A 27,251-nucleotide genomic window follows, 5' to 3' on the forward strand; every position below is an offset into this window, starting at 1 on the left:
GGGTGCAGTCTACATGTGCTGGAGGAGAAGGAATGTGGGTGTCACCATCCTTTATACATTGTTTCTGTCTTCTTTCCTTTGGTGCTGTGCTGTTGCCTGTGCTGCTGCCTCCCCTCCCCTCCTTCTTCTACATTTCTAAGTAATTTTAACCTTTGAGGGACCCCCAAAATGAGATATTTTCAGATCAGGGGAGTGGTAAAAAACATGTCAGTTTCCAGATCTCTCCGAAGAACATGATTCTGCTTCCCAGATTAATACAAATGTTTTCTCCCAGTAAATCGACATTTTGGAATGTCTAAATTGAAATTCTTTTTCATAACAGTCAACTCCATACCCTAATTTAGTAGCATTTGCAAATGGTGATGATGTCCTTCACTCTCAGACCAATGATAAAATCATAGTGAAGAATGAGCTTAGTGCCCATTACTGAGGCCCTGTGCGCTGGATTTTATCTACAGCATTTCATTTCTCCTTTCATTACAGATTATTTGCAAACTTTTAAATATAATGGAGTAGGAGAAAAATCCCCGGAGGGGTTTGGAGTCAAAAGGCAAAGTTACGTCCCTGTTGGCTATGGTCCTGCTGTGTCTGACTTTGGACTATTTCCCTAAGCTCTCCACGTCCAAATTCCATCATCTACAAAATGGGAGAGAGATAAGATGACCTGAAGGTCACTTTCCTTCTAAAATACTCTGATTCTACTGCAGCTTTCTAGTCTCATTTTGTTACAAAATTTGTATAACCTTAACATCTTCCTCTTACGATACACACATATTCAACAATCTTACATTTTCTTCTTATGTAGAAGCCTCCGAATTCACTTGCACATCTAATTGTTCATGATTAGAACTTTCCACTTGTTCTTTGGGCATTCCAGTAATTATGGTTTCCTTTGATCAGTCTGCAAGATTTTGACTTTCCTTTAATTACTTGAAAAAGTGCATAAGGATAGGTGTATGAGTTTCCTGTTGCTGCTGTAACAAACGACCAGACCTCGAGCCAGGGGCGCCCCGGGAGCACCTACCCCATGGGCTCTCCACCTGCCCGCCAAGCAGACATGAGTGAGACTGTCGTCTGCTCAAGCCGGCCATTATGATGCTTTACAATGACAACAACAAGTGATGGATGCCTGCTGGCATGGGCTCCCAGGCCTTCAGACGCACAATCTACCACAACCCCACCGCCAACTCCTTCTGGGTGGTCAGTCGGAAGATGCAGCCGGACCAGCAGGTGGCCATCAACTGTGCCATCGTCCGCAGTGTCAAGTATAACCAGGCCACCCCCAACTTCCACCAGTGGCGTGATGCCCGCCAGGTCTGGGGCCTCAACTTTGGCAGCAAGGAGGACACAACACAGTTCACCACCAGCATGGCCAGCACCCTAAGGAGGAGGGCCTCTGCCCCCACCACCACCTACAGCACCTCCTACCTGGTCCGTCCAGAATGGCCCCTCCGCAGAGGAGGTGGAGCAACAGAAAAGGCAGCAGCAGGCAGAGCACGTGGAGCGCAGGGTCTCCAATGCAGGAGGCCCACCTGCTCCCCTGGCATGGGGGCTACCCCCACCTCCTGGACCTTCCCTTCCTCCAGGTCCTCCCCCACCCCCTGGTCTCTCCTCCTCAGGGGTCTCAGCTGCGGGCCATGGAGCAGGGGCAGGCCCACCCCCTGTGCCCCCTCTCCCTGAAGCACAAGGTCCCAGTGGTGGAGGGACCGGGGCCCCTGTCCTGGCCACAGCCATTGCCAGAGCCAAACTCAGGAAAGTCAGCAAGCAGGAGGAGGCCCCAGGGGCATCCTTGGCCCCCAAAGCTGAGAGCAGTCGAAGCACGGGTGGGGGCCTTACAGAGGAGATGAACGCCATGCTGGCCTGGAGAAGGAAAGCCACACAAGTTGGAGTGAAACCCTCCAAGGATGAATCTGCCAATGAGGAGCCAGAGGCCAGAGTCCCAGCCCACTGTGAATTTGTGCAGAGACCCTGGGAGAAGAACAGCACAGCCTTGCTAAGGATGAAGTCATCTTCTTAAGTGACCACTTCCGAGGCCCACCCCTCTACACCCAGCTCCAGTGATGAGTCAGACCTGGAAAGTGTGAAACAGGAGCTTCTGGAAGAGGTGAGGAAGTAATTGCAGAAAGTGAAAGAGGAAATAATTGAAGCCTTTGTCCAGGGGCTGAGGAAGCTGGGTTCCCCCTGACCACAGGGCCCCAGAAGATCCGGTTTCTCCTTTCCACACATGCCCTCACCAGTCACCTGCTTTCCCTGCCTCAACTTGACTTGGAATTGGCTGAAAGCTACACAGGAATGCATCTTCTCCACTCCCCATTCCAACAGGATGTGGCTTTCCTGGCACCATGCAAACACCCATACTGGCTGCTGATTGGCTGGGGAGCCTTAATTAATGCTTAATGCCTTTGAAGTTTTGGTTTTTTAAGGAAAAAATATATATTTATGTTTGGGGGGAGGAAATTTTTTTCTCTTTGGTTTTGATAAAATAGGGTGTGGGGAGTTTTTAATGCTGTGCCCTAGGCTTGTCCCATTTGAGACAGCTATTTAATGGGGGGGGTGGGGGGGTGTTCCACCAAGGCTGGGGACGCCTCCCCCCACACCAGGACTTCCCTTCCCTCTGGCTCCTTCCCTTTTTCTATGAGGAATTAAGATGCTGTAACTTTTTGGAACATCAGTTTTTTTATTTTTTTATTTGGGTAGGTTTTGGGGTCCAGACCATTTTTACCCTCTGGGGAAAATAAGATGAGGGAGAAAGGAAAATGGGGAGGAAACCTCCCCTCTCCCTCCTTCACCTTTAGCTTCTTGAAAATGGGCCCCTGCAGAATTAATCTGCCAGTTTTTATAAATACTAAAAAAAAAAAAAAACCAAAAAAAACCCCCCCACAAAACAAAAAACAAATGACCAGACACCGAGTGGCTTACAATGACACAAATTTATTCCTTACAGATGTGGAGATCAGAAGTCTAAAATCAGTTTCACTGGGCTTAAGTCAAGTGTCAGCAGGCTTGGTTTCTTCTGGGGAGGAGAAACTTTTTCTTGGTTTTTTTTTTTTTTTTTTTTTTAGCTTTTCGTGGTCACCTATATTCTTTGGCTTGTAACTCCTTCCAACTTCAAAGCATATCACTCCATTTCTACTTCTCTGTCTAGTCAGGTCTCCTGCGTCCCTCTTACAGGGGCCTTAAGATTACCCATAGGGCACACACAGATTATCTCCTGTCTCAAAATCCCCCATTGAAACACAGCTGCAAAGTCCCTTTTGCCATGTAAAGTAACATTCACAGCTTCCAGGATTCAGGATTAGGATGCAGACATCTTTAGGGGCCATTATTCAGCTGACCACAGTAGGCTTTTTTTTTTTTTTTTTTTTTTTTAACTATGCTGAGCACAGAATTATTCTTTTTAAAAGTCTTCCTTGGCTTACCATATAATCTGCATCAAAACTATGTGTTTTACTCTATCCTTTGAAGTATTATGTTTCCACTTCTGGTTTAAATGCTTGTGTCCTCCCAAAATTCGTATGTTGGAATCCTAATCCTAAAGTGAAGGTATTAGGAGGTAGGGCATTTGGGATGTGATTAAGCCTTGAGGGCAGAGCCCTCATAAATAGGACTAGTGCCTTCACAAAAGATGCCTGAGAAAGCATCCCTGCCCCTTCCGCCATGTAAGGATACAACCAGAAGCCACTCCGCAACTAGAAGAGGGCTCTCAGAACTGTGAGCAATAGACGTCTGCTCTTTATATCTGCCCAGTTTATGATATTTTCTTCCTAGCAGCCCAGACCGACTAAGACACCTCCTTTTTTGTAGCTAATGCCCTCAGTTCCAGCTAAGTTCTCCTTTACTTTGTCCCACGCTGACATAATCCTTAGCAACATTTTCCATCATGAAGATAATCCACTTCTAGCCTTTAATATCTGTTGGACCTGATGCTCTCATCACCTGAGTGAAGGATACACATAGTCACAACCTGGCAAATAATTATGTTTTGCTAATAATAAGTTAGGAGCAGTGCTATGAACCAGGCACATCGACACCTGTTCTGAAAGGGAAGAGGCAATTATCTCCAGCCGCAGAGCCACCTGGGAGAATCTGCTCTTCCTCAAGCACCCTCCCAGAAGGAAATCACCAGACTCTGCAAAGATGCACTGAGCATCCACCTGAAAATATCACACATTTTAAAATAGGGGCTGTCGGAGTCTCCTGGTGACTGAATTCTGATTTCCCCGGCAAAGTTTCAGTGGAGTCCTTGCACTGTCCCTGAAATGTCTGTAGAAGAGCAGATATGCAACACTATATCCACTATAAGAGAAGGAAGAGACAACAATGTGCTTGAATCTCAAACTAATCATTCAATAATCTGGAGCCAGGAAAACCCAAAGGGCCCTCCCTGGTGGAATCTGCTCATGGGATCAGAAAATGGGGCTGCAAGGAGTCTGCAGTTGTCTGTTTTGGGCTCCAGCTGCAGGGAAGGGGGCATTCTGTCTCTCTGACCCAATGTCATAGAGAAATCATTCATTTCCCACTGGGTGTGGGAATCCCAACCCACATGCTTCACCAAAGACAAAGGTGTCAGTTATTGAAATGGTCCTACATCAAGATGAAAGCGATGCTTTGTCTTTAAAATGGAAACAAGTTTAATATAAACTGAAACTAGGTTCCCATAGCAGGAGAACTTTCTGTCCATTAGAGCTATCAGTGGGCCGGGCCACCTTGAGGTAGAGACGTCCTGTCACTGATAACTACCTGTCAGAATGTGGCAGAGGGATGTGAGTGACAAGTAAGGACAGAGGGGATTAGCCTTAATGTCTTCAAAGGTTCTTGCAAATGTGGTGTTTGCTCACTCTAAGGCGAAGTCCAAAGTGTTCCAGTGACTCACCTTAGGTATCAACCAGAAAGACCTCAGAGGGGCCAGGGAGCTCTGTGGCCACTCAAAAAGCTCAAGGTGACTTCACAACAAAATTTGATCAGTTCAGTTGCTTTAATCAATCCATTCAGTCAGAGACCTTCCCAGAGGAGAGGACAGGAAAGGACAGGATGACTAGGGACTGGAAAAGAAAGTGTCTAGTTGCCACCTCCAAATCTGCATCCCAATGGTTGGCCCCAAGTGAAATCCCAGAAAATGACATCTAGGACCTCTCCCCTTCACCTGAGTCCTCCCTAAAGTGCTCCGGGGCAGAAAAAGGCTGTGAGTCACCACTTTGGTGGAAGTCCTAGTGTTGGGGTGTGGAGTGCAGGGGCAAGGGCTCTGTAAGGTCCCTCTGCAGGAGTCACCTCTTGGAGGACTGACCCATGGTTTGGTCTTTCTTGGAAGCCCTTTCATTCTGGATGGGTCCTATAAAACTCCTTGCTTCTAGAAGCCAGAAAGCTCTGGAGAGTGCTCTGCTCTGCAGAAGCCACATGGGAACTAGGCAGTGGAGGAGAATGGAGGCACAGGACAGAATTTGGGGGTCTTCCCAGTCTTCCTGCAGAGACCCCTCCTGGATTCACATCAGCTTTCCTTGGCCAGCACCCACAGAATGCAGTTGGAGACCAAAGCCTTGGGTTAATTAACATTGTCATTTGCTCCCAGAGCCTAGGACAGTGCCTGAGCATGTAGTATGTAAGAATAAGTATTTGTTGAATGAATGCATGAGTCTGCATAGTCACAGCTTATTAGGGATTTATTGGGGGTGGTTGTAGCCAAGGTAAGTGACTAAGTTATTCAAACGATATGACTTTAGCTTCAAACATAGCTAACATTTGGTGTTTGGCACCTTCCTGGTTAGAGACTCTCAGAATACTATTCAATGAGATAAACCTTCATCCAGATGATCCCAAACCAAAAAAAAAAAAAAAACAAAAACAAGCACTCAGTGATGGGGACGGGGTGTCATTTCTATTTCTCTCAACATAACAGATTGACAGTGAGCCCTTTGTATCAGTTACTGATGCCACATGCCCTGCCCTGCCGCCTTACTCCTCAGAAACCTGCCTTCAACCCCCATGTGCTTGTTGAAGACATGCATGGGTCAGGGACACCCAGCTCTGGCTCATAGCAGCCCCTCTGGTGCAAAGACATCTGCTCTCAGCAAACTTGCCCTCTGGGGGCAACTATTTTGTTTGCTGCTGTATTTTCACTGATTGTACATTCTTCTTTAAATTCTTAAAGATCACAAACCTGCCATGATATACGCGATGTAAAATCATTCATGTTCCATCCAGTGCGGGGAACACTCTGGACTTTGTTTTTGTCCTGAGCAGGATTTGGTGGCAGCCTGTGGACAGCAGCAGGTCTGACATGGCCCAAGGGCTCACAGATGCCTTCCAGCTGAAGAATCCGTGGGAATGGTGACATTCCCAGGGGGCCTCAGCCATGACCCAGCACTTGGCCTCATGCCGAGGTTATCCTGGCTAAAAACAGCTGCCCACAAGGACTGGCCAAGGGTCAGTTATGCCACATCACCCTGACAAGATCCATTTGTGACTGGTTTTTTTTTTCCATTTGCTTTTCACATGGATGAGATAAGCCAATTTGCCCTAGCCTCTTGGATTTTTCTTTTTCTTTTTTTAATCTCTGAGAATAGTGGGATAAAAAAATGTGTTGCCTCTCAAAAAAAAAAAAAAAAAAAGAATCTTACTTAAAAATTTTTAAGCTGACACTGGTCTAGCTCATCATATACACACATGTCTGGGCAGGTACACATACTACATAGCATGGTCCTCAAAGTGGGCGATCAAACATCACCAAAGGCAACCTGGAGTTCCAGGCTACTCCTAGCTTGAGGCACTGGAATCACTTTCCTCGTCCTCCCATGATCATACTGGGGAGAGGGAAGCAGACATCTCTTGTCTGCGACAGCTGTTTGGAAAGTTGAGGAGAGTTTTGTGTTACTTCCTGGGAACTGTCTTGTTGGCTCTTTTTTGTGGACCTTTCCTTCATACTGACTGTGACAGACAAGCTCTGGGAAATAATAATCTACCATTCAAACTCAAGTCACTTTTCCACTCACACAGCCAGAATCCTGGACTCCAGATCTCCGATCTGTTCCTAATCTCTCTGCTTTTCTCTCTCTCTCTCCATGGCCCCCAAACTTGTCCCCTGCCATGGCAGTCCAGAATCTCCCCTCTTTCTTCCACTGCCCTCTTCTGACCAGATGGAGGCTTGCAGCCAGGTACTCACAGAATTTCTCAGTCTGAGAATTTCACCATCTGCATATCCCCACGTCCCACTGGAGCAGGGAGCACTGCTGTCCTGGTAACTGAATGGACTGATATCATGGTGGTTCCTTTTTGGTGAATAAGAGTGGTTTTGGAAGCTGTGGTTTTGGAAATTTAGCAAGACTTCCATTCTGCACATTGAATCCGCTTAGGGTCTCTGTGTGATGCTGTCCTTATCTGAGTTTTCCTCCACTACTTCCTGTTTAATTTGGGCATAATGGCCACAATGGTGTCATTAGCACACTAAAATGAACTATCAAGTATGGCCTAACATGCTAAAAGAGTCAAATGCAGGGAGTCCACTGGTGTACATATATTCTATTCCATAAGAAGCAAGGGGGAAAAAAGAAACAATGAGCCAAACATTTGGAATTCTGGGTTACCAGGGGGTCAGGATATGGGTCTAAGCTACATGGGTAAGAAACCCTCTGGTCACCACTTCTAATAACCTTTACAAGGAAATGCTTCAATATCGAGCATCTGAAAGATGGAATGTACTTATTTTAATCTAGCTCCAGAGCATTATAAATAAACAAATGATTGCAACACCATGAGATAAAGCTACCTCCCACTGAAGCATATGGTGCTGGCCGTCGGTGAGAGAAGTGAGTAACATTACCGGGCTGGGACGTCAGAGAGTTCAGAGGAGGGACCATCGGACCATGGTTGGGTCGGAAACACTTACAGCCAAGGAAGGAGGCAAAGGATGAACAGCATTCATTTCACTTCCCGCAGACCCACAGCTTATGTGAAACTGAACAGACGCATCCTCTGTTAGTTACTATGAATACAGACAACCAATAGTTCAGCCAGTCTCATTGGACAGTCGTCAATCTGTAAAGCTACCTTGAGATGAATATTTTCATTAGATTGGAGCCAGCAGACAGTGTGACAACAGTAACCTGGACTGGGTGTACGAAACCAGAGGCTGAATGTTATTAAGTGACAGAACGGAATATTGAAAGCTTCATACAGTAAAGTGCCTGCCATCCCCCACGGCGCCCAGATCTTCTACATTGCCCTCCGCGTTCTTCCAGTCCCCTTATACACTGTGGCTTTTTGTTTTTTTTGAAAAAAAAATCCACTTTACTGAGTCCCACCCAGCTGTAAACATGTCTCCGTGAGAGCCCCATCCCAACCCCCAGGCCACACAGTCGAGGTGAAATGACTTGGGTACAGGAGGAGGGTCACGTGGTAGGTGCTAAACAGGGCAGCGGGCAGGCAAACGCAGCAGGCTCTGTGTTTCCAGGAGGAAGCCCTGGGGAGGGTGGGCTCAGGTCAGGAGAGGGGGCCCAAGGACCAGGAGGCTTAGGAAGCCTCTTCCTGAAGGCTCCTTGACAGGGCCACAAGCCTCTCTGCCCTCCTGGCTGCAGTCCCTAAGCTCCAGGACACCCGCTGCAGTGAAGGTGAGGGCCGTTCTGAAGTGGCTGAGCCCCAGCCCCGCAAAGGCCTGCCCAACCCAGTCCAGTTTCCTGTTCCCCTGTGGGCCTCTGGGTTAGGCTGGGGGCTCAGGGGGACGGGTGAGACTCCCCAGCTCCTCAGAGTCCAGCCCTAGGTCTGGGCAGCTTCTCAGGGGGCAGCATAGGGCTCCTTTCCTGGGGCCTGGGTCCCCTCTGCCCGTCCCCGTGGCTGTCCGACTAGAATGTGGCAGTGAGGTGCACAAGGAGGGACTCATCCTCTGGCCTCATCCTCTGCCCGGCTCATCCTTCCTGCTGCTCCGGTGTTGGCCTCACAGCTACAGAGCCGTTTCCTGGTCCTCCCTCTGGATCATCTGGTAGTGCTGCCAGTTCTCCAGATATGTGGCCAGTTCGGTGTCCTGAGCCTTTTTTAGCCTGCTGCTGGGGAGTGTTGCCCTGCTGGTTTGTCTTCATGAGTGAGGCCCTGGCCTCCACAATGTAGTGTCAGATGGTGCGCTGGCCCAGGGCTGCCGCCTGGTGCAGACAAATCTCCCCATTTTCCTCCACAGCATCTAGGATCTCTGTGGGGGCGTGGTCCAGCAGGTAGCAGACCACTTCCTTGCTGCCAGTGCTGACCACGTGGTGCAGGAGAGTGCGGTCCCACTCGTCATGGTGCATGAGGTCCCCCCCAGCTTGGTGCAGCTCCTGGAGCTTACAGAAATTGTTCCTCCTGGTGGCCTCAATCAGCTCTTCACCTTTAGGGGGCGCAGCATTCCCTGGCAGTGACCGGGGTGTGGGCGAGCAGTGCGAGGTGGGGAGAGGGGGAAGTAGGTGTTGGGAGGTCAGGCCGGCAAATGCCCCCAGCAGCTCAGGGTCCAGGATATAAATCTTGCCCTGTGCGATCTCAGTCACATAGTTGAGGTGTCCCTGGGCCCAGTCGATTCTGTAGAAGTGGCTGGCAGTGGTGGCATCCAGGAAGCGCCACTTGGGGGACAGTTTCTGGCATGTCAGGGACTTGGCTCCAGCACCTCCGGGCTCCTGCTGGAGCCTCTCGATGTGGGCACGGCACGGCTCCAGGTCACTGTCTCCCGGGACCACCACGGTGCCCAGTGGCACAGAGGCCTCTTTTACCTGCTCCTTGTCGTAGTGCAGGGCCTCGTAGTCGTGCACGCTGACCCTGCTCACCTGGATCTGCAGCTGCTCTGGCACCAGCTGCTGGTCGCTGTGCAGGGGGGGGGGCACTCTGCCGCTTTGCCTTCTGCACCATGGTGGCCTGGTTGCGTAGGGTGATGCAAACTCATGAGGCTGCAAGCTTGCAGGGTTCACCATCCTCCTGGACTGGGATGGCCTTGGATGTGGTGAGCAGCACCTCTCGGCACTGTGTCGGCCGCTCACCATGCCTGCCCACCTGCAGTGCTGCCAGGGATGTCATGGTAAAGCCAATGACCTTGAGGTAGCCATCATTGTGCCACTGGGGCTCAAAGTCGTGGTGCTCCCCAGGGTGGCCCCAGGGCATGGTGCCTGCACAGTACCTGGGGATGCTCAGGAAAACAATGCACTGGGGTTTCAGGTCCTGAATTTTGGGGGTCAGGTCTGTCCCATCACACACCACGCGGATGTGCTTGGCCAAGTCCTTGGAGCTGCCCATTAGGAAGTCGGAGAAGGCTGTCCCAGAGTAGAACATCTTGTTCTGAAAGTGGCTGTTGAATTTCTCTGGGTTGGTCTCTTGAGACTCGTGAAACTCCAGGGTGACATGGGCATCAAAGCCCAGGCTGAAGTAGTTGTTGAAGACATCCAGAGGCAGGCAGTTGGTGGCGCCCTCATCTCGCTCCTCAGGCCCCGCCTTAGGGTGGCGCTCAGCATGGAGGTCCCAGTGGTCCAGCTGTACCATGTTGCCCTCCTCCACGTGAGACAGGATCATGCATAGGCTCATCTGTGTAGCCCCTGCCCCAACTGAGGGTGTGGGACAAGTCGTTGCCAGCGCCCAGAGGCAGGATGGCGACAGGTGGTGGCAGTTTTAGGCACAGCTGCTCGAGGGTGGAAAGGATCCAGCCAACCGCGCTGTCCCCCCTACAAGCCAGGATCCACAGGTTGTGCACTTGGCGGTACATCTCCAGGGCCTCCTTGGGTCCTCCCTGGCTCAGGTCAAAGACTTGCTGGGGATTGAGATACCAGAGGAAGGACTGGATGATCTTGGAGCCCTGGTTGCCCCCACTCTTGGGGTTCACAAACACCAGCAGGGGCTTCATAAGGGGGGACAGGGTGGGCCTGATGATGAAGGGTCTCCAGCGGCCCTCCTCGGGCCCTTTCTTGCTAGAATCTCTTGAAGGATGCCGTCTTTTTCTTCTTGCTTGCTTTGAGGGTATTCTGGGGCCTGCGGGCATAGAGGATCCAGATGGGTGGGGTGACCACGGCAGCATGGACCCCCAGGGAGCACGGCTCCTCAATCTGCTGCAGCATGAAGCAGGACACCTTGCTGTGGTATACTTGCTTGCACCAAGAGCAGCTGATGGCCATGATCTATGGCCACGATCTCCTTGCTGTGGAAGGTGAACTTCTGCTGGAAGCCCTTCCCACAGTGCTGACACTTGCCATCCTGGCATTGCCTGTGTACCCAGTGGTGTCACACAAAGGTTGGCTCACGGATATTCCCGGAACCTGATTCACAGAAGGATGGCTTACAGTGGAAATTTACCTTCTCCAGCTGTTCAAAGCAGGGAGTGTGCACCACAATCTTGCAGACGGCACACTTTCTCCAGGACACTGATTTCAGCATCTTAGCAACACAGTATTGCCCCCCAACATAGCAGAAGTCCCCTGACACGTTGGTCTCAAACCAGATATGCTCCCCATACGTCGCCGACTCGCTCCAGTCCACAGTGCTCGGGATCTGCCGCTCAGGCTCACTGCACGGGGCCCCAGGAGCAGGAGGTGGGGGTGCCAGGTGCTGGAGGCCCGACCTGGTGATGGCTTTCCTGTGCCCGAAGAGCCGCAGCCCCGGGAAGCGCCGCTTGCTGAGACGCCGCGGAGTCTTGTCCGGCTCAGGACCAGTGTCGGGCTCGAAGCCGCTGGACGAGGCGGAGGCCGATTCGGAGTCGCTGCTCCGGGCCTCGGGGCTGCCGTCCCGCGGCTCCATCCTGCCCTCGCCCGGCCAGCGCCGGGCCCGCGGGAGACGCCCGTGCCGGGCCGCCGGCCGGGGCTCAGCTCGCCGGCTCCGCGCCGCCCGCCGCGGCCAAGGCGCACGCTCTCTCCCAACCGTGGCTTTTAGAAGACTCTTCACTCCCTTCATCTACCAATTCTTCCTCCCTCAAATTAGCCAATAATAGAATCTTCTCTCTGACACAGTAAGCAGATCCCCTCCAGGAAATGGCTTTGAACTTCCCACCATCACAACTACAAACATTCTTCTCTATCTGTCCTAACCTGCCTCCTAGGTCTGGTCACTGGCCCTGCCTTTCTACCAGTCTTGCTCCTTTCTCACCTCGTGGTCTCTCATTAGAGGCATCTTCCCAAGAGCTCACATTAAAATAAACCTATCGTTTTGGAATACTTTCACATTTCCAGAAAAGTCGTAACAATAGTACAGAGAGTCCCCGTATATCCTACACCCATCTTACATCACCATGGGACCGTTCACCAAAACTAAGGGCCAATGCTGATACATTACAGTCAACTCCAGACTTCATTTGGATTTCACCAGTTTTCCCTCATCTTTTTTTTTTTGTTCCTAATAGCATGTTAACAAACCCAAATCTCTACAATGTTAAAAACAAACAACAAAAAAGCCTCCATCACAAATCCATGGCTTTAACAGTTCCCACCTTGTCTCTCCCTTCTTCCTTATAGATAAACTCTTTGCACCTCAACTCACGACAATCACTAAAACAGTCTTTGCCCAGTTTATGGCCTACCTGTTTCCAAGCCCAAGGACCACTTCTTTTGTCTTAGCTACACGACTTCTCTGCAGCCCTGCCTCCTCCCCCTACTCCTGTGCAATTTTGATTTCCTGATTTCCACCTTCCCTTCCAGCTATTTATTTTTCTTCCTCCCTTCTCCCCTCCCCTTCTTCTCTTTTCTCTTGTGAGACTCTCCCTCTCTTCCCTGCCTTCCCTTCAGTGTCGGCGACTCAGGTCTGATCTGTAATTCTTTGTCTTCTCCCTAGTGATGCTCAAGGGGGATTTGAAGCGTAGACAGATGTAAGTTTGAGTCACGAGATCTATTTATTAATTCAGGACTTGAGCAAGATGCCCCACTTGACATCAGGTTGAGAGTTTGGATGGTACCTAAGTTGGATCCAGGGTGGCTGTCAAACATCACAAAACAGGCAGCTCACCAGGCAATTATTCACCCCCACCTTTTTTTTTTTTGAATAGGTTTGACTAAAAAGGAGAATCGTTCTGGGCCCTAAGCACAGAGGGTTAACAGGTGTTCACATTGTCCCCAAGGCTGGGCTGGGGTGACATGGGGTGAGAGAGGATAACTTGTTGTGGCATCTGATTATGCCCAGGAAGCCACAGTGGCTGAGTAAGGGCTGAAACCAGGATTTTGTACCAATGTGGAGGAAAAAGATGGAAGTGTGTGTACTGGTGACTGGCCTCAGGTGTGTCCCTGTTACCCTGTCACATCTTGTGCCAGACCCATTGTAAGCTGCAACCTGCCATTAAGAAGCTTTCTTCCATCTAGAAGGGACTTCCCTCCCTTGAAGCCTGGCGAAGACACACCCATCCTTCAAACTTTTGCCCCAGTGTCCTCCTCTTCAGGCTGTCTTACTGAAGCCCTTGGACTGTTTGGGTCCCCTCTCCTGACTCAGCATCCCTGGCCTAGTGTGGTGCCCAGCTCTCTACCACTTAGGGAGGGCGTCGGTCTTGACTGCTCCATCCCCAGCATCTAGGAAGTGCTGGTTCTGAGAAGGCCATCATGAATGGCGCTTAAATGAATGAAGGATTGAAAGTGTGAGTTCAGATTGGCCAGCCTTGCCTTGCATGCGCGAGGACCACAGATGGAAGGAACAGGAAGCAGGTACCTCCACTCCCTCACACTATCTGCCTTCCCAGTGTGTAAAGGCAGAATTAGAAAAGAAATAGAAGAAGTAATATTTTTATTGGTCTACTTAAAGGATCTGGCTGATTTTTTTCCCCTCTCTTGGAGAGTATGCCAACTACGAGTGCCAATGCTGTTCTGAAAGCAGCAATTTCCCTGGCAGCCTGCCTCGTACTCCACCATCCCTGGACTTGCCAGTGGCCACTGGGCACTGCCTCACTTATCTCTCCATTCCAGCCCCTGGTCTTCTAATTAAATCATCTTCCCACACTCCTCACTCCCACAACTTTCATCCAAAAAGCACCTCCAGCCCCACAACCATGCAAGTTTATAAGGCACATTGTGGGGGCAGGGATGACAATGGAGCAAAGGGAAGCTTCTTTTTCTTTTTTTAGGAACAGAAAAGCACTGGGTAAAAAGTCAGAACTGCGCAGCTCTGCTAGTCTTCATTTACAGCATAAACTCTTGTACTTGAGACGATGTCTGTTCTCTGGGCATGATTTGGAGTGACAGCTCTTTTATCTGCCCTGCAGTGAAGGAGGCAAATGCAGGGCCTTCAGGGGAGTTCCTCCCAGTAAAAGGAAGGTCTCTATTAAGAGGCTGGCTGGCTGTCACAAGTCATTGTGAACTCAGAGGCTGTCTTAGGAAAGGACAGTTACCAGGGGTGACCTTTGTTCCTAAGGATACATGCTTCAGCTTTCTCCATAGCTGGACATGCTATGTTGGATGCTATACAAACAACTCAGGAGAGAGAGACTTTAAAGAAAACATCACTAACAGACTGGCTGAAGTGGACGTGACTGTGTCACTTTTCTGATGAAGGACGATGAGGTGGCACTAAGACCACTGGCAATCCAAGTCTCCTCTTGCTACTGAGGCCAACATGCCTGCTCTGTATCTCAGCCACCTTAACCTGCTTCTCAAATCCTTTCCAGTGGAGCATGTATTCCATCATTCCTATCACACTGAAAGGCAAGTGACTATTTTATTATGGGCTGTCTTGAATTTTACCTGAGAGCCAAACAGTTCCTCCTGGTGCTCCCAGGCCTTCTCTAAAAGACTCTGTTAAATGCTCATTTAAATCTGGTTGCAGAGGGTAGACAGTCAACAGCTCCCGAAGACTCAGAACCTGAGTCCTAATCCACGGGAACCATCACCTCTGTGTCAATTTAGGTCAAGGCATTACCTTTCTCAAGGGCATCTGCTCTTAAAGCTCTCCTCAAAACTGGGGAGTGAGGGGGCTTTATTCTTTGTTAATGGCATGACAGCATCAGTGAGCAGGTAAATGGGAGGGGAGGGAAGGGATGCACGTCGAGGAACCATGCCACGTAGTGGCCAGGACGTGGCTGCTTCCCATGATTCTAATGGCAGAGGGGAGAATTTATTAGGGCCCCTCCTGCTTCATTACCTGCCACAGCTGATGCTGTCACAACTCAGCTTAGAACTGCACTGAGCCAGGTGGTTATTGCCAAGGGAGTCTCACCCCAGTTGCTTACCAATCATGAAGCGCAGCTCTACGTAAGAGCCGAAGACATTGCACACTTACAGCAGTCCTCCCTGGGTAATCACTCATATCATGCCTGGACAGTGACCCACACCATGGAAGACAAGACCAGCTCCATCAATGTCTTGCTAAGATATTTGGGTGATGTGGGTCCAGTTTTGCCACACGTATCATAAATAAAATTTCCTTCTCAAACCTATTACTCATGCATTTTTAATTTGGGAGTTGGGTGGGGAAGAGAATGGTTGATTCAGAGAAACAGAACCCCTACACACACACACACACACAAATACATTTAAAAGAAAAAAAACTTTGCTTCATATAGCAATTGTTCTTATATGTGATGGTGACATGAAAAGGTTTGCATTTCAATGGGAGAAGCTATAAACCTGTTGATGATGAAAATAGTTCTAATTTGAAATAACCACAGGCCAGTAACTGGGTTACCAATACCTACATCACAGGATACTTGCATGAATGAAATGAATAATACATGGATGGACTCAACAGCAACTTTCACATTGTAAATATTCTTTAAGTGTTGGTTGAATCTAAAATGCATTGGGGACCAGGAATGATCATCCATATCTCTGAAATTACAGGTTACCTATTGTAAGTAATTTTCCATCCACCAACTCCCACCTGCTCCTTGGCTACAAATCCCCACTTTTCTTTATTGTATTAGGAGTTAAGCCTGGTCTCTCTTCAAATGGCAAAACCCCATTATGGTAATCTCCCTTGAATAAGTCTTCTTTACCATCTTTAACAAGTCACACACACACACACACACACACACACACACACACACACACACACACACGACAAATGAAGTTATATATAAAACAGAAACAAACTCACAGACATAGAAAATAAACTTATGGTTACCGGGGGGAAGAGGGTGAGAAGGGATAAATTGGGAGTTCAAGATTTGCAGATACTGGCTGGTATATAAAAAAAAAGATAAACAAGTTTATACAGTATAGCACAGGCAACTATATTTGATACATTGTGGTAGCTCACAATGAAAAAAATGTGAAAATGAATACATGTATATTCATGTATGACTGCAGCACTGTGCTGTACACCAGAAATTGACACAACACTGTAAACTGACTATACTTCAATTAAAAAAAAAACAAATGTAAATTAATTTTTCTTTAATATGTACATTACTGACTCCAATCCTAAGTAGCACAGATCAGTATTTCCTTAGAGGAGTCAAAGCCCACCATTGGCAACTCCATGCTGGTGGACCCACCAGGTTTGAGCATCTTGCTAATCAGGACTGGACCAGCGGTCTGATTTCTCTCATAGCCAGCCCCCTTTATGCTGCTCGGGGCCAGACATCACCATGGACCAGCCTTCAGGCCTGTTCATAGCAGTGATGTGGAAGGATCAGCTTACACTTATTGTCATACTGAAATGATCAGCTTCAGGCTGTCTTTATCTGCCTTGTCATTTGTCACACCTCTGTTTTCTTTATCCAGGATTTAATTTTCTTCTTGAGCATATTTTACTTCCTTTTACTTAATCTAGAGCCTGGATCTAAAGGAGGTCTCCCCCAATTAGGGAGATCACTTTCCTTTCCCCGGTGAAGGTTGTAACATGGGGCCACTGGAGCCATTGCCCACAACCTAGTGGAGGAAGTATGGAGACTTCCCTGGCTGGCTGTCTATCTTGTCTCCTTCCTATCTAGAAATCCTCACTCTTCCCTGCTTCTTCAGAAGGCATTTTCACCTGAGGTTCAGAAATAATTTGCCCACTTTTTCCTCTCCTACATAATTTCCATTTACTAACCATTTTTCTGTCCCTTCTTTCTTTTTCCCAAATCATGCTTTGACTCGATTTCCTTCCTAAAAACTTTTTTATGGGCTCTTTAAACAAATTTAAGCACATTCTTCATTTTGAGTTATTTTCTCTGAGGGCATATTGGTTATCTCGAACTCAGTCATCCTCATCTTTGACTTCTGGTCTCACCCGTGAACCTAGGAGGCCCTGTTCATCTCTGTGTGCTGAGCCCCTAGGGCACCACCTGACACCCATTTGGTGGCCAGAGGTACATGGAACAAACTTTTCAGTGAAGTGCGCTTGGGGGAAAAGTTGGGGTGGTGGCTAACCTATGAGCTGCCCTCTTGGTGTCTCACAGCCTCGGGAGGAAGATACAGGTATGTGGTTGAAGATGGAGCATGGTCAGAGCATAGAGGGTCACTCAGGAACTTTGGTTTCATCCTTTGGGGGAAAGGGAGACATTAGAAAAGTTGACACTGAAAAGTCTGGACATCTCCCACTGGATGTCCAGCTGGCCCCTACACTCAGCTGAGAAGTCAGGGTTGGGCTGGAAACTAGTCATAATAGAAACCACGGTCCAAAAGAAGTCACCCAGAGAGGGTGTTGAAAGAAAGAGGACTGTTGAGGGTGATACCTGGGCATAGCAAGAGCCAAGGGGTTTGCCGAGGAAGAGTATGTGAATGAGCAGAGAGAGCAGTCAGAGGGGTGGGGAAAAATGAGGAGTGAGTAATGTCACCACCTTCGGGGGAGTAGGGGACCACGGTTCCGAAGGGGAAATTATTAGCCACAGAACTGGAGGACGTGTAGCTGAGAAGATGAAACCCAAATTGTGGAAAACTTCTGAAACAAAATGATACAGCAATAGCTTCTTCAATCTGAATTCCTTAGCAGCAGGCAATCCCACGTGTGCGATCTGGGTCCTGGCCACCTTCTCATCCTGCATCTGTCATCACCTGCTGTCATTGCTCCAGCCACACAGGCTCTCAGAACCGAACCCGCCCTCTGCCTTCTGCGTTTGCTTCAGCTCTTCCCTCCTCCTGGGATTCTCTCCTCCATGTCTTCCCAGGGTCACTTGCTCACATTTCAAATGCAGACTCCTTCCCTGGCTACCCAATCTGGCATCACTGCCAAGCCCCATCCCATTAACCACACAGCACTCATCCCTCCCTGAAATGATCTTTCTCTATTTGTTGCAATGTGTCCCCTTTACTCTCAAATGTTACCTGTAGGAGAAGACAGTTATATCTTGTTCATGGCAGTTCCTCCAGCACCTAGAAAAGCCTGTAGTTACCCCTCAATAATTATTTGTTGAAGAAAGACAACAAGGAATGAAGAGGGCAGTAAGGAGAAAATCAAGGAGGGAGAAGAGAAAATAGAGTCAGCCTATCTGTTGAGTAACACAAGCAAAGCAGCAGTCCGACACTGATCCTCAGGCCATTTGCTTTAATACATATGGGAGAACACCGTGCAGATTTCATGTCAATTATTTATATGTAGAAATCCATCAAGGGCTTTTAAGCTGCGTCAGACCACTTCATATACACTGGCCTCAACACCTCCGTGTATAAATATTTGAGTCATTGTGGAATGCAGTTATTATTCTCATAAACATTCTTCCCATGATAGAATTTAGCCCATTAAATTTCACATATTCTCAAAAAAAAAAAAAAAGGCATTCATAAAATGTAAAGGCACTCAGTCATGGTGGGTGGCAGTGGTCTGTCTGATCATCAGTTACTAAGAAATTGAGCCAGGTTGGGGGGTGGATTTCACATCAGCTCTACAGCAAGACTTTTCTGTTTTCTGATGTCCACAACCTGTTGGGCTCCAGTAACCAGAACTGCTTTTTTGCCTGTCTGACCTTGTGGACTGTTCCCATACATTCCACATGACCTCACAGCAATCATGAAACCAAATGCATGTTGGGGACTTAGTCTTGGAGATGATCCACTTTCTTAAGCCATCCATCCAGAACTATTTTCCCGAACACAAATCTACAAGAAACTGCAAATTGGGGAGCTTGTGTAATATTTTTGGTAGTAAGACTACTTTATAGAAATCAAAATAAAAATTGGCCCTAATTAGAGTTTTACCCCAAATTAAAAAAAAAAAAACAAAAAACTAAAATCACATATAATCCCAAACCCCTAATACCTACAAAAATCTTTTTTTTTTCTCCACTTCTTATTTGTTGTTTAAGTACATTCCTTTTTACATCTGGTTATTCTCAGAAAGGAGTGAGCAATGAAGAGACTAGGAACATAAGATCGTGAGAAAAGTCTTGATTGTATGTTTGGGGTGTGTGTGTGCAAGTCTGTACACATGTTCACTCTTTCCTGCCATGACACACTCAGTCTTGATTTCAAGGGAATGGTTCACACGTATTGTTCAATGTTTGACATTTGTTGGGGGATGATAATGATAGACTGATTTATGACATAGTCATTAACTCTTTTCCCTTTTACCAAAGAATGGACTCTTTCCAGCAGATGGGTGCTGGACACCCCCCTTCTTCCTCTTATCTGCTCTCAGAAGTTCACAGCAAAGCATTCTGTGGGGCCCCTTTTAAGCTGTCTGATACAACCAAGAAAGGTCTCTCTGAGGATTGTGGAGTCCAGGGCTCCCACTCCCCCATCCCCTTATCCCTATGACCTTGGACAAGTGATTGAACCTTTTAAGGACGTGCTGTCATCCTCTGTAAAGTGGAAACCACACTTTGGCCCCCAAAGGAAGGCCGGCTGATGGCTGAACTCCCTCCTTCTCCGGGCTGGTGGCTGTGGGTGTGGAGCAGGTCATGGTGGGACACATAGTGGGCTGGTCTCTGAGTGGAGAGGTGTGTAGAGACAATCTCCAAAAACTCACTCTGCTCAGATCCTCTGGGGCCACTCAGCAGACAGCGGGTGTGCCCCAGGGTCCTGGGCAGATTTCCCCCTGTGCACCTGGGAATTTTCTCAGCAGCAAAAAAACAAGCATTGCAATCCTCCTGCCCTCAGAGTCAGATAGCTGGCTGCACACTGATACTTTAGATACATGCTTGCCAAGAGGGTGACTACTCGGCAAAATAAACCAAGTCAAGTGAAGTCTGTTCCTAAACACACACTCTGAGCGATGAACTCATCCCTGTGACGGGTGGAAAGAATAAGAGGTTTGGAGTTCAAGGGTTGGGGTCAAAGGCTGGCCCCTCTCTTACTATTTGTGTGGCTGTGGGCGTTATTCAACCTTTCTGGTTCTTTTTTTTTTTTTTTTTTTTTCACCTGCAAAATAAGAGTACTAAAATTTTGAGCCCATTGACAGACTCAGTGACAAATTAGATAATGCAGGTGGAGTGACTACCCTGTTCACCAATATTTCATGTTTTCATTTCTTTCTGGGTCACAGTGAAACTGAGTGCCCCTAAAACTGAATTCCTCTGCTGAGTTTATGATTAACTTTCATTCCCTTTCTTGTCCTGCACTGTTCCCCTCAGGATGGAGGAGTGTCAAAGAAAAGGGTGCAGGGGGGCTGGAACTGAGCAGGAGGCCCTCCCCAGTACAATCCCCTCCATGCCTCTTGTTTCTTGTGGGGCCCTCCCCAAGTTCCAAAGAGCAGACTCAAACAGTTAATGGTTACAGAAATGAGGGACTGCGAAATGAAGGAATGCACTCAAGCCAGAAAAGTCATGGTAGTTTGCACAATAGTTCAAGGATAAAATAGAGACACAGGACTCCTCATTCCTCCTCAAGGGATCTACGTAACAATCTGATGCATATCTTTGAGTTGTTCTGTGGAAACCAAGACCCCCACCCAGGTGGAGGATGGTGACTACATGCTGACCACAAGCACGTAGTCTCCAGGCGGGTTGGAACCAGAAGCTGATGATTAAGATTCCCAAAACACTGTTACCCCACCACCAACCCACCAGAAAAATGTCCACCAGCTGATCACACACCCTGTGACCCTCACCCTCTAATGTTGCCTCTTAAAACCCTTGCCTGAAAGCCATCGGGGAGTTTGGGTCTTTTGAGCTCTAGCTGCCCGTTCTCCTTCCTGGGCACCCTGCAATGAATGCTGGGCTTTCTTTCACCACAACTTGCTGTCAGGAGATTGGCTTTGCCACGTGTCCAGTGAGGGGACCTGAGTTCAGTTCGGGAACAACAGGATTGCACTTGCCAGTTCCTTTAAGGCTTGATGGGACGACATGACTTGTTTAATCAAGTGAAATCTGAGCAGAAGGGACCTATGTCAATTCCAGGTGGAAGCAGTCAAAAGCTAATATATGATTTGTCCCTTTGCTTGCTGTGACAACCGTGGTTGCACACTTTGATACCGAAGAGCCTCAAGCAAAAGCAGTCCTGGTCAAGGTCTAGGGGACCACTTCTCCCCACAGCTGGCTTTAGAAGAATGCGACATGAACCTTTGTTGTGTTAAACCAAGAATATTTTGGAGATTGTTCTAAGTACGGCCAAACTTAGCCTATCTTGACAAATATAATCTAAGAAAAGCTTTGCTAAATATAACATGCTTTATAAATATTCATTATGGCTACTACAGTTATAAACTAAGATCACATGATTAATACCTAACACAGTAGCATTATCTGGACTACTGTTAAGGTCACCCATTCTTAGCATTTCATTGCCATCGCCAAATGTCTACACAGCACCCACTGTGTTTCTGATCACTCCAGGCAGTGTGTATGCCATACATTCTTATGATGTTAAAAATACCTTAAATACCCATTGCATTTATCTCAGCATGCCCTTTGAAAACATAATGATGGCTGAGCATCAGACCAAAGACTCATACAAGTAAGTCTTCCACTTGGTAGAACTCTCCAAGCTACTGTTAGTCATGGGTAGAGAAGGGCTGAACAAAAAATATTTCAGTATATATGGTGTAAGGGAGGAAGAAATTTTCCTCTACCCTTCTAAGTTCTTCTGGTTGGTCTAAGAATTAAATTGAAGTGAAACAGATTAACAGGAGAAAATCAAACAAAAGTTTAATAACATGGAGAGACACAGGAGAACTGAATATCTCCCTCCAGTGGCTGAAACCCTCACTTTAAAAACCATCTTTAGCTGAAGACAAAAGAGGATGTTGGGGTAGTGGTTTGGGACTTTAAAAAGGAAGAAGATAATTGTTCTCTTGTTTAAAAAAATGTGTTTTACACCCACACATACATATTCCCAGGCATCTCTCAGTCAAAAATGTTAGACTCTGGTCCTCTGAGCTTTCTCATAGTGGGGCTAGTAGACCATGGGCCTTCTTTCATTCAAATCTTGTGAGCAGCATCAGAAGGAAAGAAATCATTCAACAGGGGGTTTAAAGGCAGTGCTCATTTTATATATTTAAATTGCTGCACCGGGGGGAAAGCTGCCAGAGTTAGCAATCAATTACAGAGTTACAGCTACAGAGTTAAAGTTTGGAGATAGAGAAAGTTTTCTGTTTCTCCCTCAAGTTAGATTTCTTCACTGTTAGTCCAAACAGGATTTGAAGATTCAAGACAGACATGCCAAAAGATCCCCTAACTTTGTTAGCAATTAGGGAAATGCAGAATAAAACCCTGATGAGATATCACTTAGCGCTCACCAGATTGGCAGACATGAAAAATTCTGACAATATCAAGCACTGGCAATGACATGAAGAAACAAGAACTCTCATGCAAAAAGATAAAGCGGTATAAATACTTTTGGACATGAATTTGGCATTGTCTAGTAAAGTTGGCTTGTGTATACTCTATCACTCAGCACATCCCTAGGTTTATACTCCAGAAAATCTCCTGAACAGGTACATACAACACAAGCAAGGTGCCATGAGCAAGACCTCTCCAGAGGAACTGGTTATAACATAAGCAAACCAACCAACCCTAGAAACAACTCGAAGTCCACAAAAACCAGAATGGGTAAATAAGCTATGGAATGATTATGCAGTGGAATAATATATAGCAGTAAAAATTAAACAACAATAGCTATAAATACCAATATGGTTTAGCCCACGAGTTTAATATGGATCAAAAGAATGACGCATTAAGCCTTAAAAAGGAAGGAAATTCTAATGCATACTACAGCATTGGTAAAACTTGAGGATATTATGTTACGTGAAACAAGTCAGTCACAAAAAGGCAAATAACATATGATTCCACTCATATGAGGTAGCCAACATAGTCATCAAGACAGAAAGTAGAATGGTGCTTGATAGGAACTGAGGGTCGGGAGAAGTTTAATGGGTTAGACTTTCAGTTTTGCAAGATAATATTTTGGAGATTGGTTGCACAATAATATGAGTATACTTAATAGTACTGATCTGTACACTTTAAAAGAGTTAAGATACTAAATTTTATGTTAAGTGTATTTTACATTTAAAACTTTAAAAAAGATTTTGAAGAAGGTTGCAGAAGAAAACAGAGTATAATTCTATTTTTATAGATCTCAGACACCTGCAAATTTACCATGTATTTCTTAGAGATACAAGCATTCATGGTAAAGCTATCATAAAAAGTAAGGTGATACATGAAATGGGAAAGCACGTAGGGGTCTTCAGTGATAATAGCTGTGTTCTTCACTTGGGTTTTGGATACAGTTTGAAGGTTGTACATGTATAATGTATACAACTTATAAATATATAAACATTTTTTTCCAAGCCAAAAAGTTGTGGTCTGAATGTCAGAATTGAGATCAGTATGATGGAGTATATATGAAACGAAGTTCCAAGTTAGAAAGTCATTCTGTTGTAATAAAGCACCCGCTCTTCTGGTTAGAGTCAGAATTTATGTGCAGTCTGTTCAATAAAATATGAGTAGCCACTGTTTTCTTATACTCCCTTAGCAACAGCTAAGCATTGGCATCAGAGAACACAGCCATATCACAGATGCTCTGGCAGTTTCTGAACTTTGACTATTAGCCTAATCCAAAATAGAATTCTACTCACAAAAGAAGGGAAACTGAGGATCCAGGAGAAAACTTTAAAAAAGTGGTTTTTTTTTTTTAATTGTTTACTGTTAAATAAAATGTCTTGTCATGTCAGACTACTCTTAGATATTAAAATTTTACAATACATTGTAGAATTTTTTTTAAAATTTTGGTCTATTTAAGAAAAGAATGACCCTTTTGATTCCACAAGGTGCAGTGATTTGTCATCGTGTCAAATAAAACTAAAAATCATTGTCCTGTTATCATTCAGAGTTCAGCAAAGGTCCATGAGTGTTCACAGCTCCCACCCTCAGCCCTGGCTGCCATCAGGGAAATTCACCAGCTGAAGCCCCGAGTCCACTGATCCTCTTACGTCAGTGAGTGCTACAAAGCATGGAGATGGTTCAGACTTTAGCCAAGAGCAGAAAGACAGCCAGTAGATACACAAAAGGAAAAATTAAACCAAGGATTTCCATCAAGACAATTTTAGTCATGTCAGCCAATTTGGGCCACTGTTGCAGTAGGAGCAACAACATTTGAAGCAAAAAACAAACAAATAAACAAACAAACCCCAGGAAACCAAAAAAAAAAAAAAAAAAAAAAAAACCCCAAAAAAACAAAAACAAAAAAAACAAACAAACTTTATTTTAACTTATAAATAAAATGAGAATGAAGGAAGTTGATGAAGACCCCCAGATCACATGCCTGATTTGGTGAGCTGACAAGCTCATTTTCAATCTATGGGACCTATTAGTTGAGAATAGCACTGCTTACATTACTTTATTTATACCAGTGAGGTGGTTAAAATAGATCCTGATGAACAAGTTTAACCACATGAACATCTAGGAAGGTTCATATTCTTACCATCTAAAAATTTGCCACTAATTTCCCCCAAAAATGTTATTAAGGAAATGTAGGAATGTCTCCTTATAGTATTAAATGGACCACAACTGTTTCCATCAAAATGGAGGGAGGCCAGCCAGCAACTCAAAGCAGCAAAATTCCTAAGTGTCCACTTAGAGTTTCTAACCTTCAGAATGTACGAATCACCACCGACTCTCAATCAAAGCTTCAGTGTACAATGTCGATTCTCACTTGATTCAACTTTGTTAAAAAAAAAAAAAAAGATCCAGGTCTCAGAAAACAGCAAGAATTTAAAAATAGACCTGAAAATGGAAAACATCTCAAGCTTAAAGATGTTTTTGCAGAGAAAGCAAGTGTCATCCAGGTTAAGCTACTCAAGACTTCCTCCAAGAGATTATTAACCCAATCTTTAGGACGCTGCCCCTAAAAGAACCTGCTGAAACATAAGAGTTTGTTTCAGAAATTATTTTTCACAAGGTACCATCATTACACATTACCCAACTGTATGATAGGCCAGAGGCCCAAATGAAATCAGATATGATGTACCTAAGCAAGAAATAGCATTGTAGATGTCACCGACAAGATCTCTATCTGCAGCTTGAACTGAAGACATTATAATCAGGTGATGACTTCTTTGGGGTGAGGTTAGGGTGAGGAAAGGAAGAGGACAGAAATATATAGCAAGAACTCCTTAGAGTATGTGGAGTGTGAGTGTTAATAAAAGAATGACACATTCATTCAGAAGAAAATTTTTACTTGTTGAGGTAAAATCTAAAGATGTATTCCAAAGTAAATTGGATAAGTGTAGATGATGATTAGAGAATTAACAAAACAAAGAAATAACTTGGAAAATGAACAAAAATAATCCTGTAAATAATCCTGTAAATGGAATATGAGTCTCTTTGCCTTTGATCATTCTTCTTTTTCCAGAGAGACTTTAATGTCTAGTTGTGTTTTCAATACCATAAATCAGCCAGGAGGAACTGGACACCTATTTCTTTAACCACCAAGTCATGGTTAGTTGATGATAGCATTACCTATTTTAAGTTATGGATTTATTTTTTACCCCAGTTCTATTAAAATTCTTAACTGTGGTATCTTTTCTTTTATTTATAACACAGAACAAATGACTCAACTTTGTGAAGTTTGAATAAAACTTAAAACTCAACCATCATTATTTAAATAATTTTAACACAATAAATGAGGTACACTGTGCAAATTATCTAGGAGATTTCTCCTCCCTGGGGGAAATGGAAATTGATGCTTAATGAATGTCATTAATAACTCTTCATTCAAGGGCTGATTTCTGTTACTGAGAGGCCAAGGTTCAACAGCAGACTCAGTCCGGAGGCCAGCAGACACTGAACGTACTATGAAAGATGATCCACTTGTCTCTACCAGATGCATAAAACTCAACAAGGTTTCTGAAACTTGCCACTGGGGACTAGAAGCAGCCTTCCAGATTACTGTAATGGTAATTTTATTTCCATTAGTAAGAAGAAACCAGACTAAAGGAAAAATCTCACAAAAGTTACTGTTTGTTTAAATGTTACTCATGTCCTCATAAAAGAAAACTCTACATATATTACTACCCGACAAGCACCATTTAAAAGGGAATTTTCAAACTGAACAGACATTAAAGCATTTAATAAGGATATCTTTTCTTCATGTTTTGATTAAAAGTTTGTTGAAATCACGGCATTTATAACATGTATTTATATATAGTTTATAATATATATGGCTTTCATTTAAAAAAAATCAAACAAATTCAGAGAAAAACTAATCTTTTAATTAAACAGTATAAAAACTGATAGTTCCAACAATAAGGAAAAAAACTGAAAAAGATTGATGAGGGAAAATGATACAAATCATGGCAGACTTCTCAACAGGAACAATAGAGGCCAGAGAACAATGGAAAAACATATTTAAAGTGCTAAAAGAAAAATAAAACTGTCAACCCAGAATTCTATATTTGAATGAAAATATGCTTCAAAAACTAGGGTGAAATATATACATTTAAGATAAATGAAAGCTATGGTAATGCATTGCCTGCAGACCTAAGGCTGAAGGAAAAGAATACTAGATGAACTCAGAACTGGTAGAAGTGATCAAAACTCATTTCCATCCTGGAGGGATGAATAACAAAAAAACCAAAAAATAGGCCGGGCAATATAACAGATAATGTTTCTTATTATTCCTCTAAAAGACAACTGCCTGTTAAAGTAAAAATAGTGTAACTGCAAGATGAGGTTAATAATGTATATAAAAGTAAAAGAAATAAAAACAGCCTAAAGTACTGAGGGGGACAGTTACATGGAATTATACTGATGTGAGACAATTAAATTTATACAGGGAAAGGCATGAAGTGTAAGAAGAGGAATGTGGGGAGAGGATGTAAAGCAGTGCAGTAGTGAAACTAAAGAAATACTGATAAACTAAAGATGAATATTGTGTCCTAGAGCAACCACTGAAAGTAATAAAACAGAAATAGGTTAAAAAAAAGAAAAACAAGAGGAATAACATGAAAAAGTAAAAGTTTTTCAATGAACCCAAAAGAAGATAGAGGGGGAAAAATAT

The 27,251-nt window shown here is 45.4% G+C and overlaps 1 protein-coding gene and 2 pseudogenes across 1 annotated transcript in view; 1 reads left to right on the plus strand and 2 right to left on the minus strand.

Moving 5' to 3' along the window:
- KIAA1217 (KIAA1217 ortholog) overlaps positions 1–27,251 on the minus strand; it is a 673,163-nt gene that overhangs the window by 494,993 nt on the left and 150,919 nt on the right. The gene's annotated exons all lie outside the window — the stretch shown is intronic.
- Positions 1,058–7,040, plus strand: LOC105079243 (vasodilator-stimulated phosphoprotein pseudogene; annotated as a pseudogene).
- LOC105079267 (diacylglycerol kinase zeta-like) lies at positions 8,824–12,308 on the minus strand (annotated as a pseudogene).

This window comes from Camelus bactrianus, chromosome 35 (assembly GCF_048773025.1).
Source record: "Camelus bactrianus isolate YW-2024 breed Bactrian camel chromosome 35, ASM4877302v1, whole genome shotgun sequence".
Taxonomy (NCBI): domain Eukaryota; kingdom Metazoa; phylum Chordata; class Mammalia; order Artiodactyla; family Camelidae; genus Camelus; species Camelus bactrianus.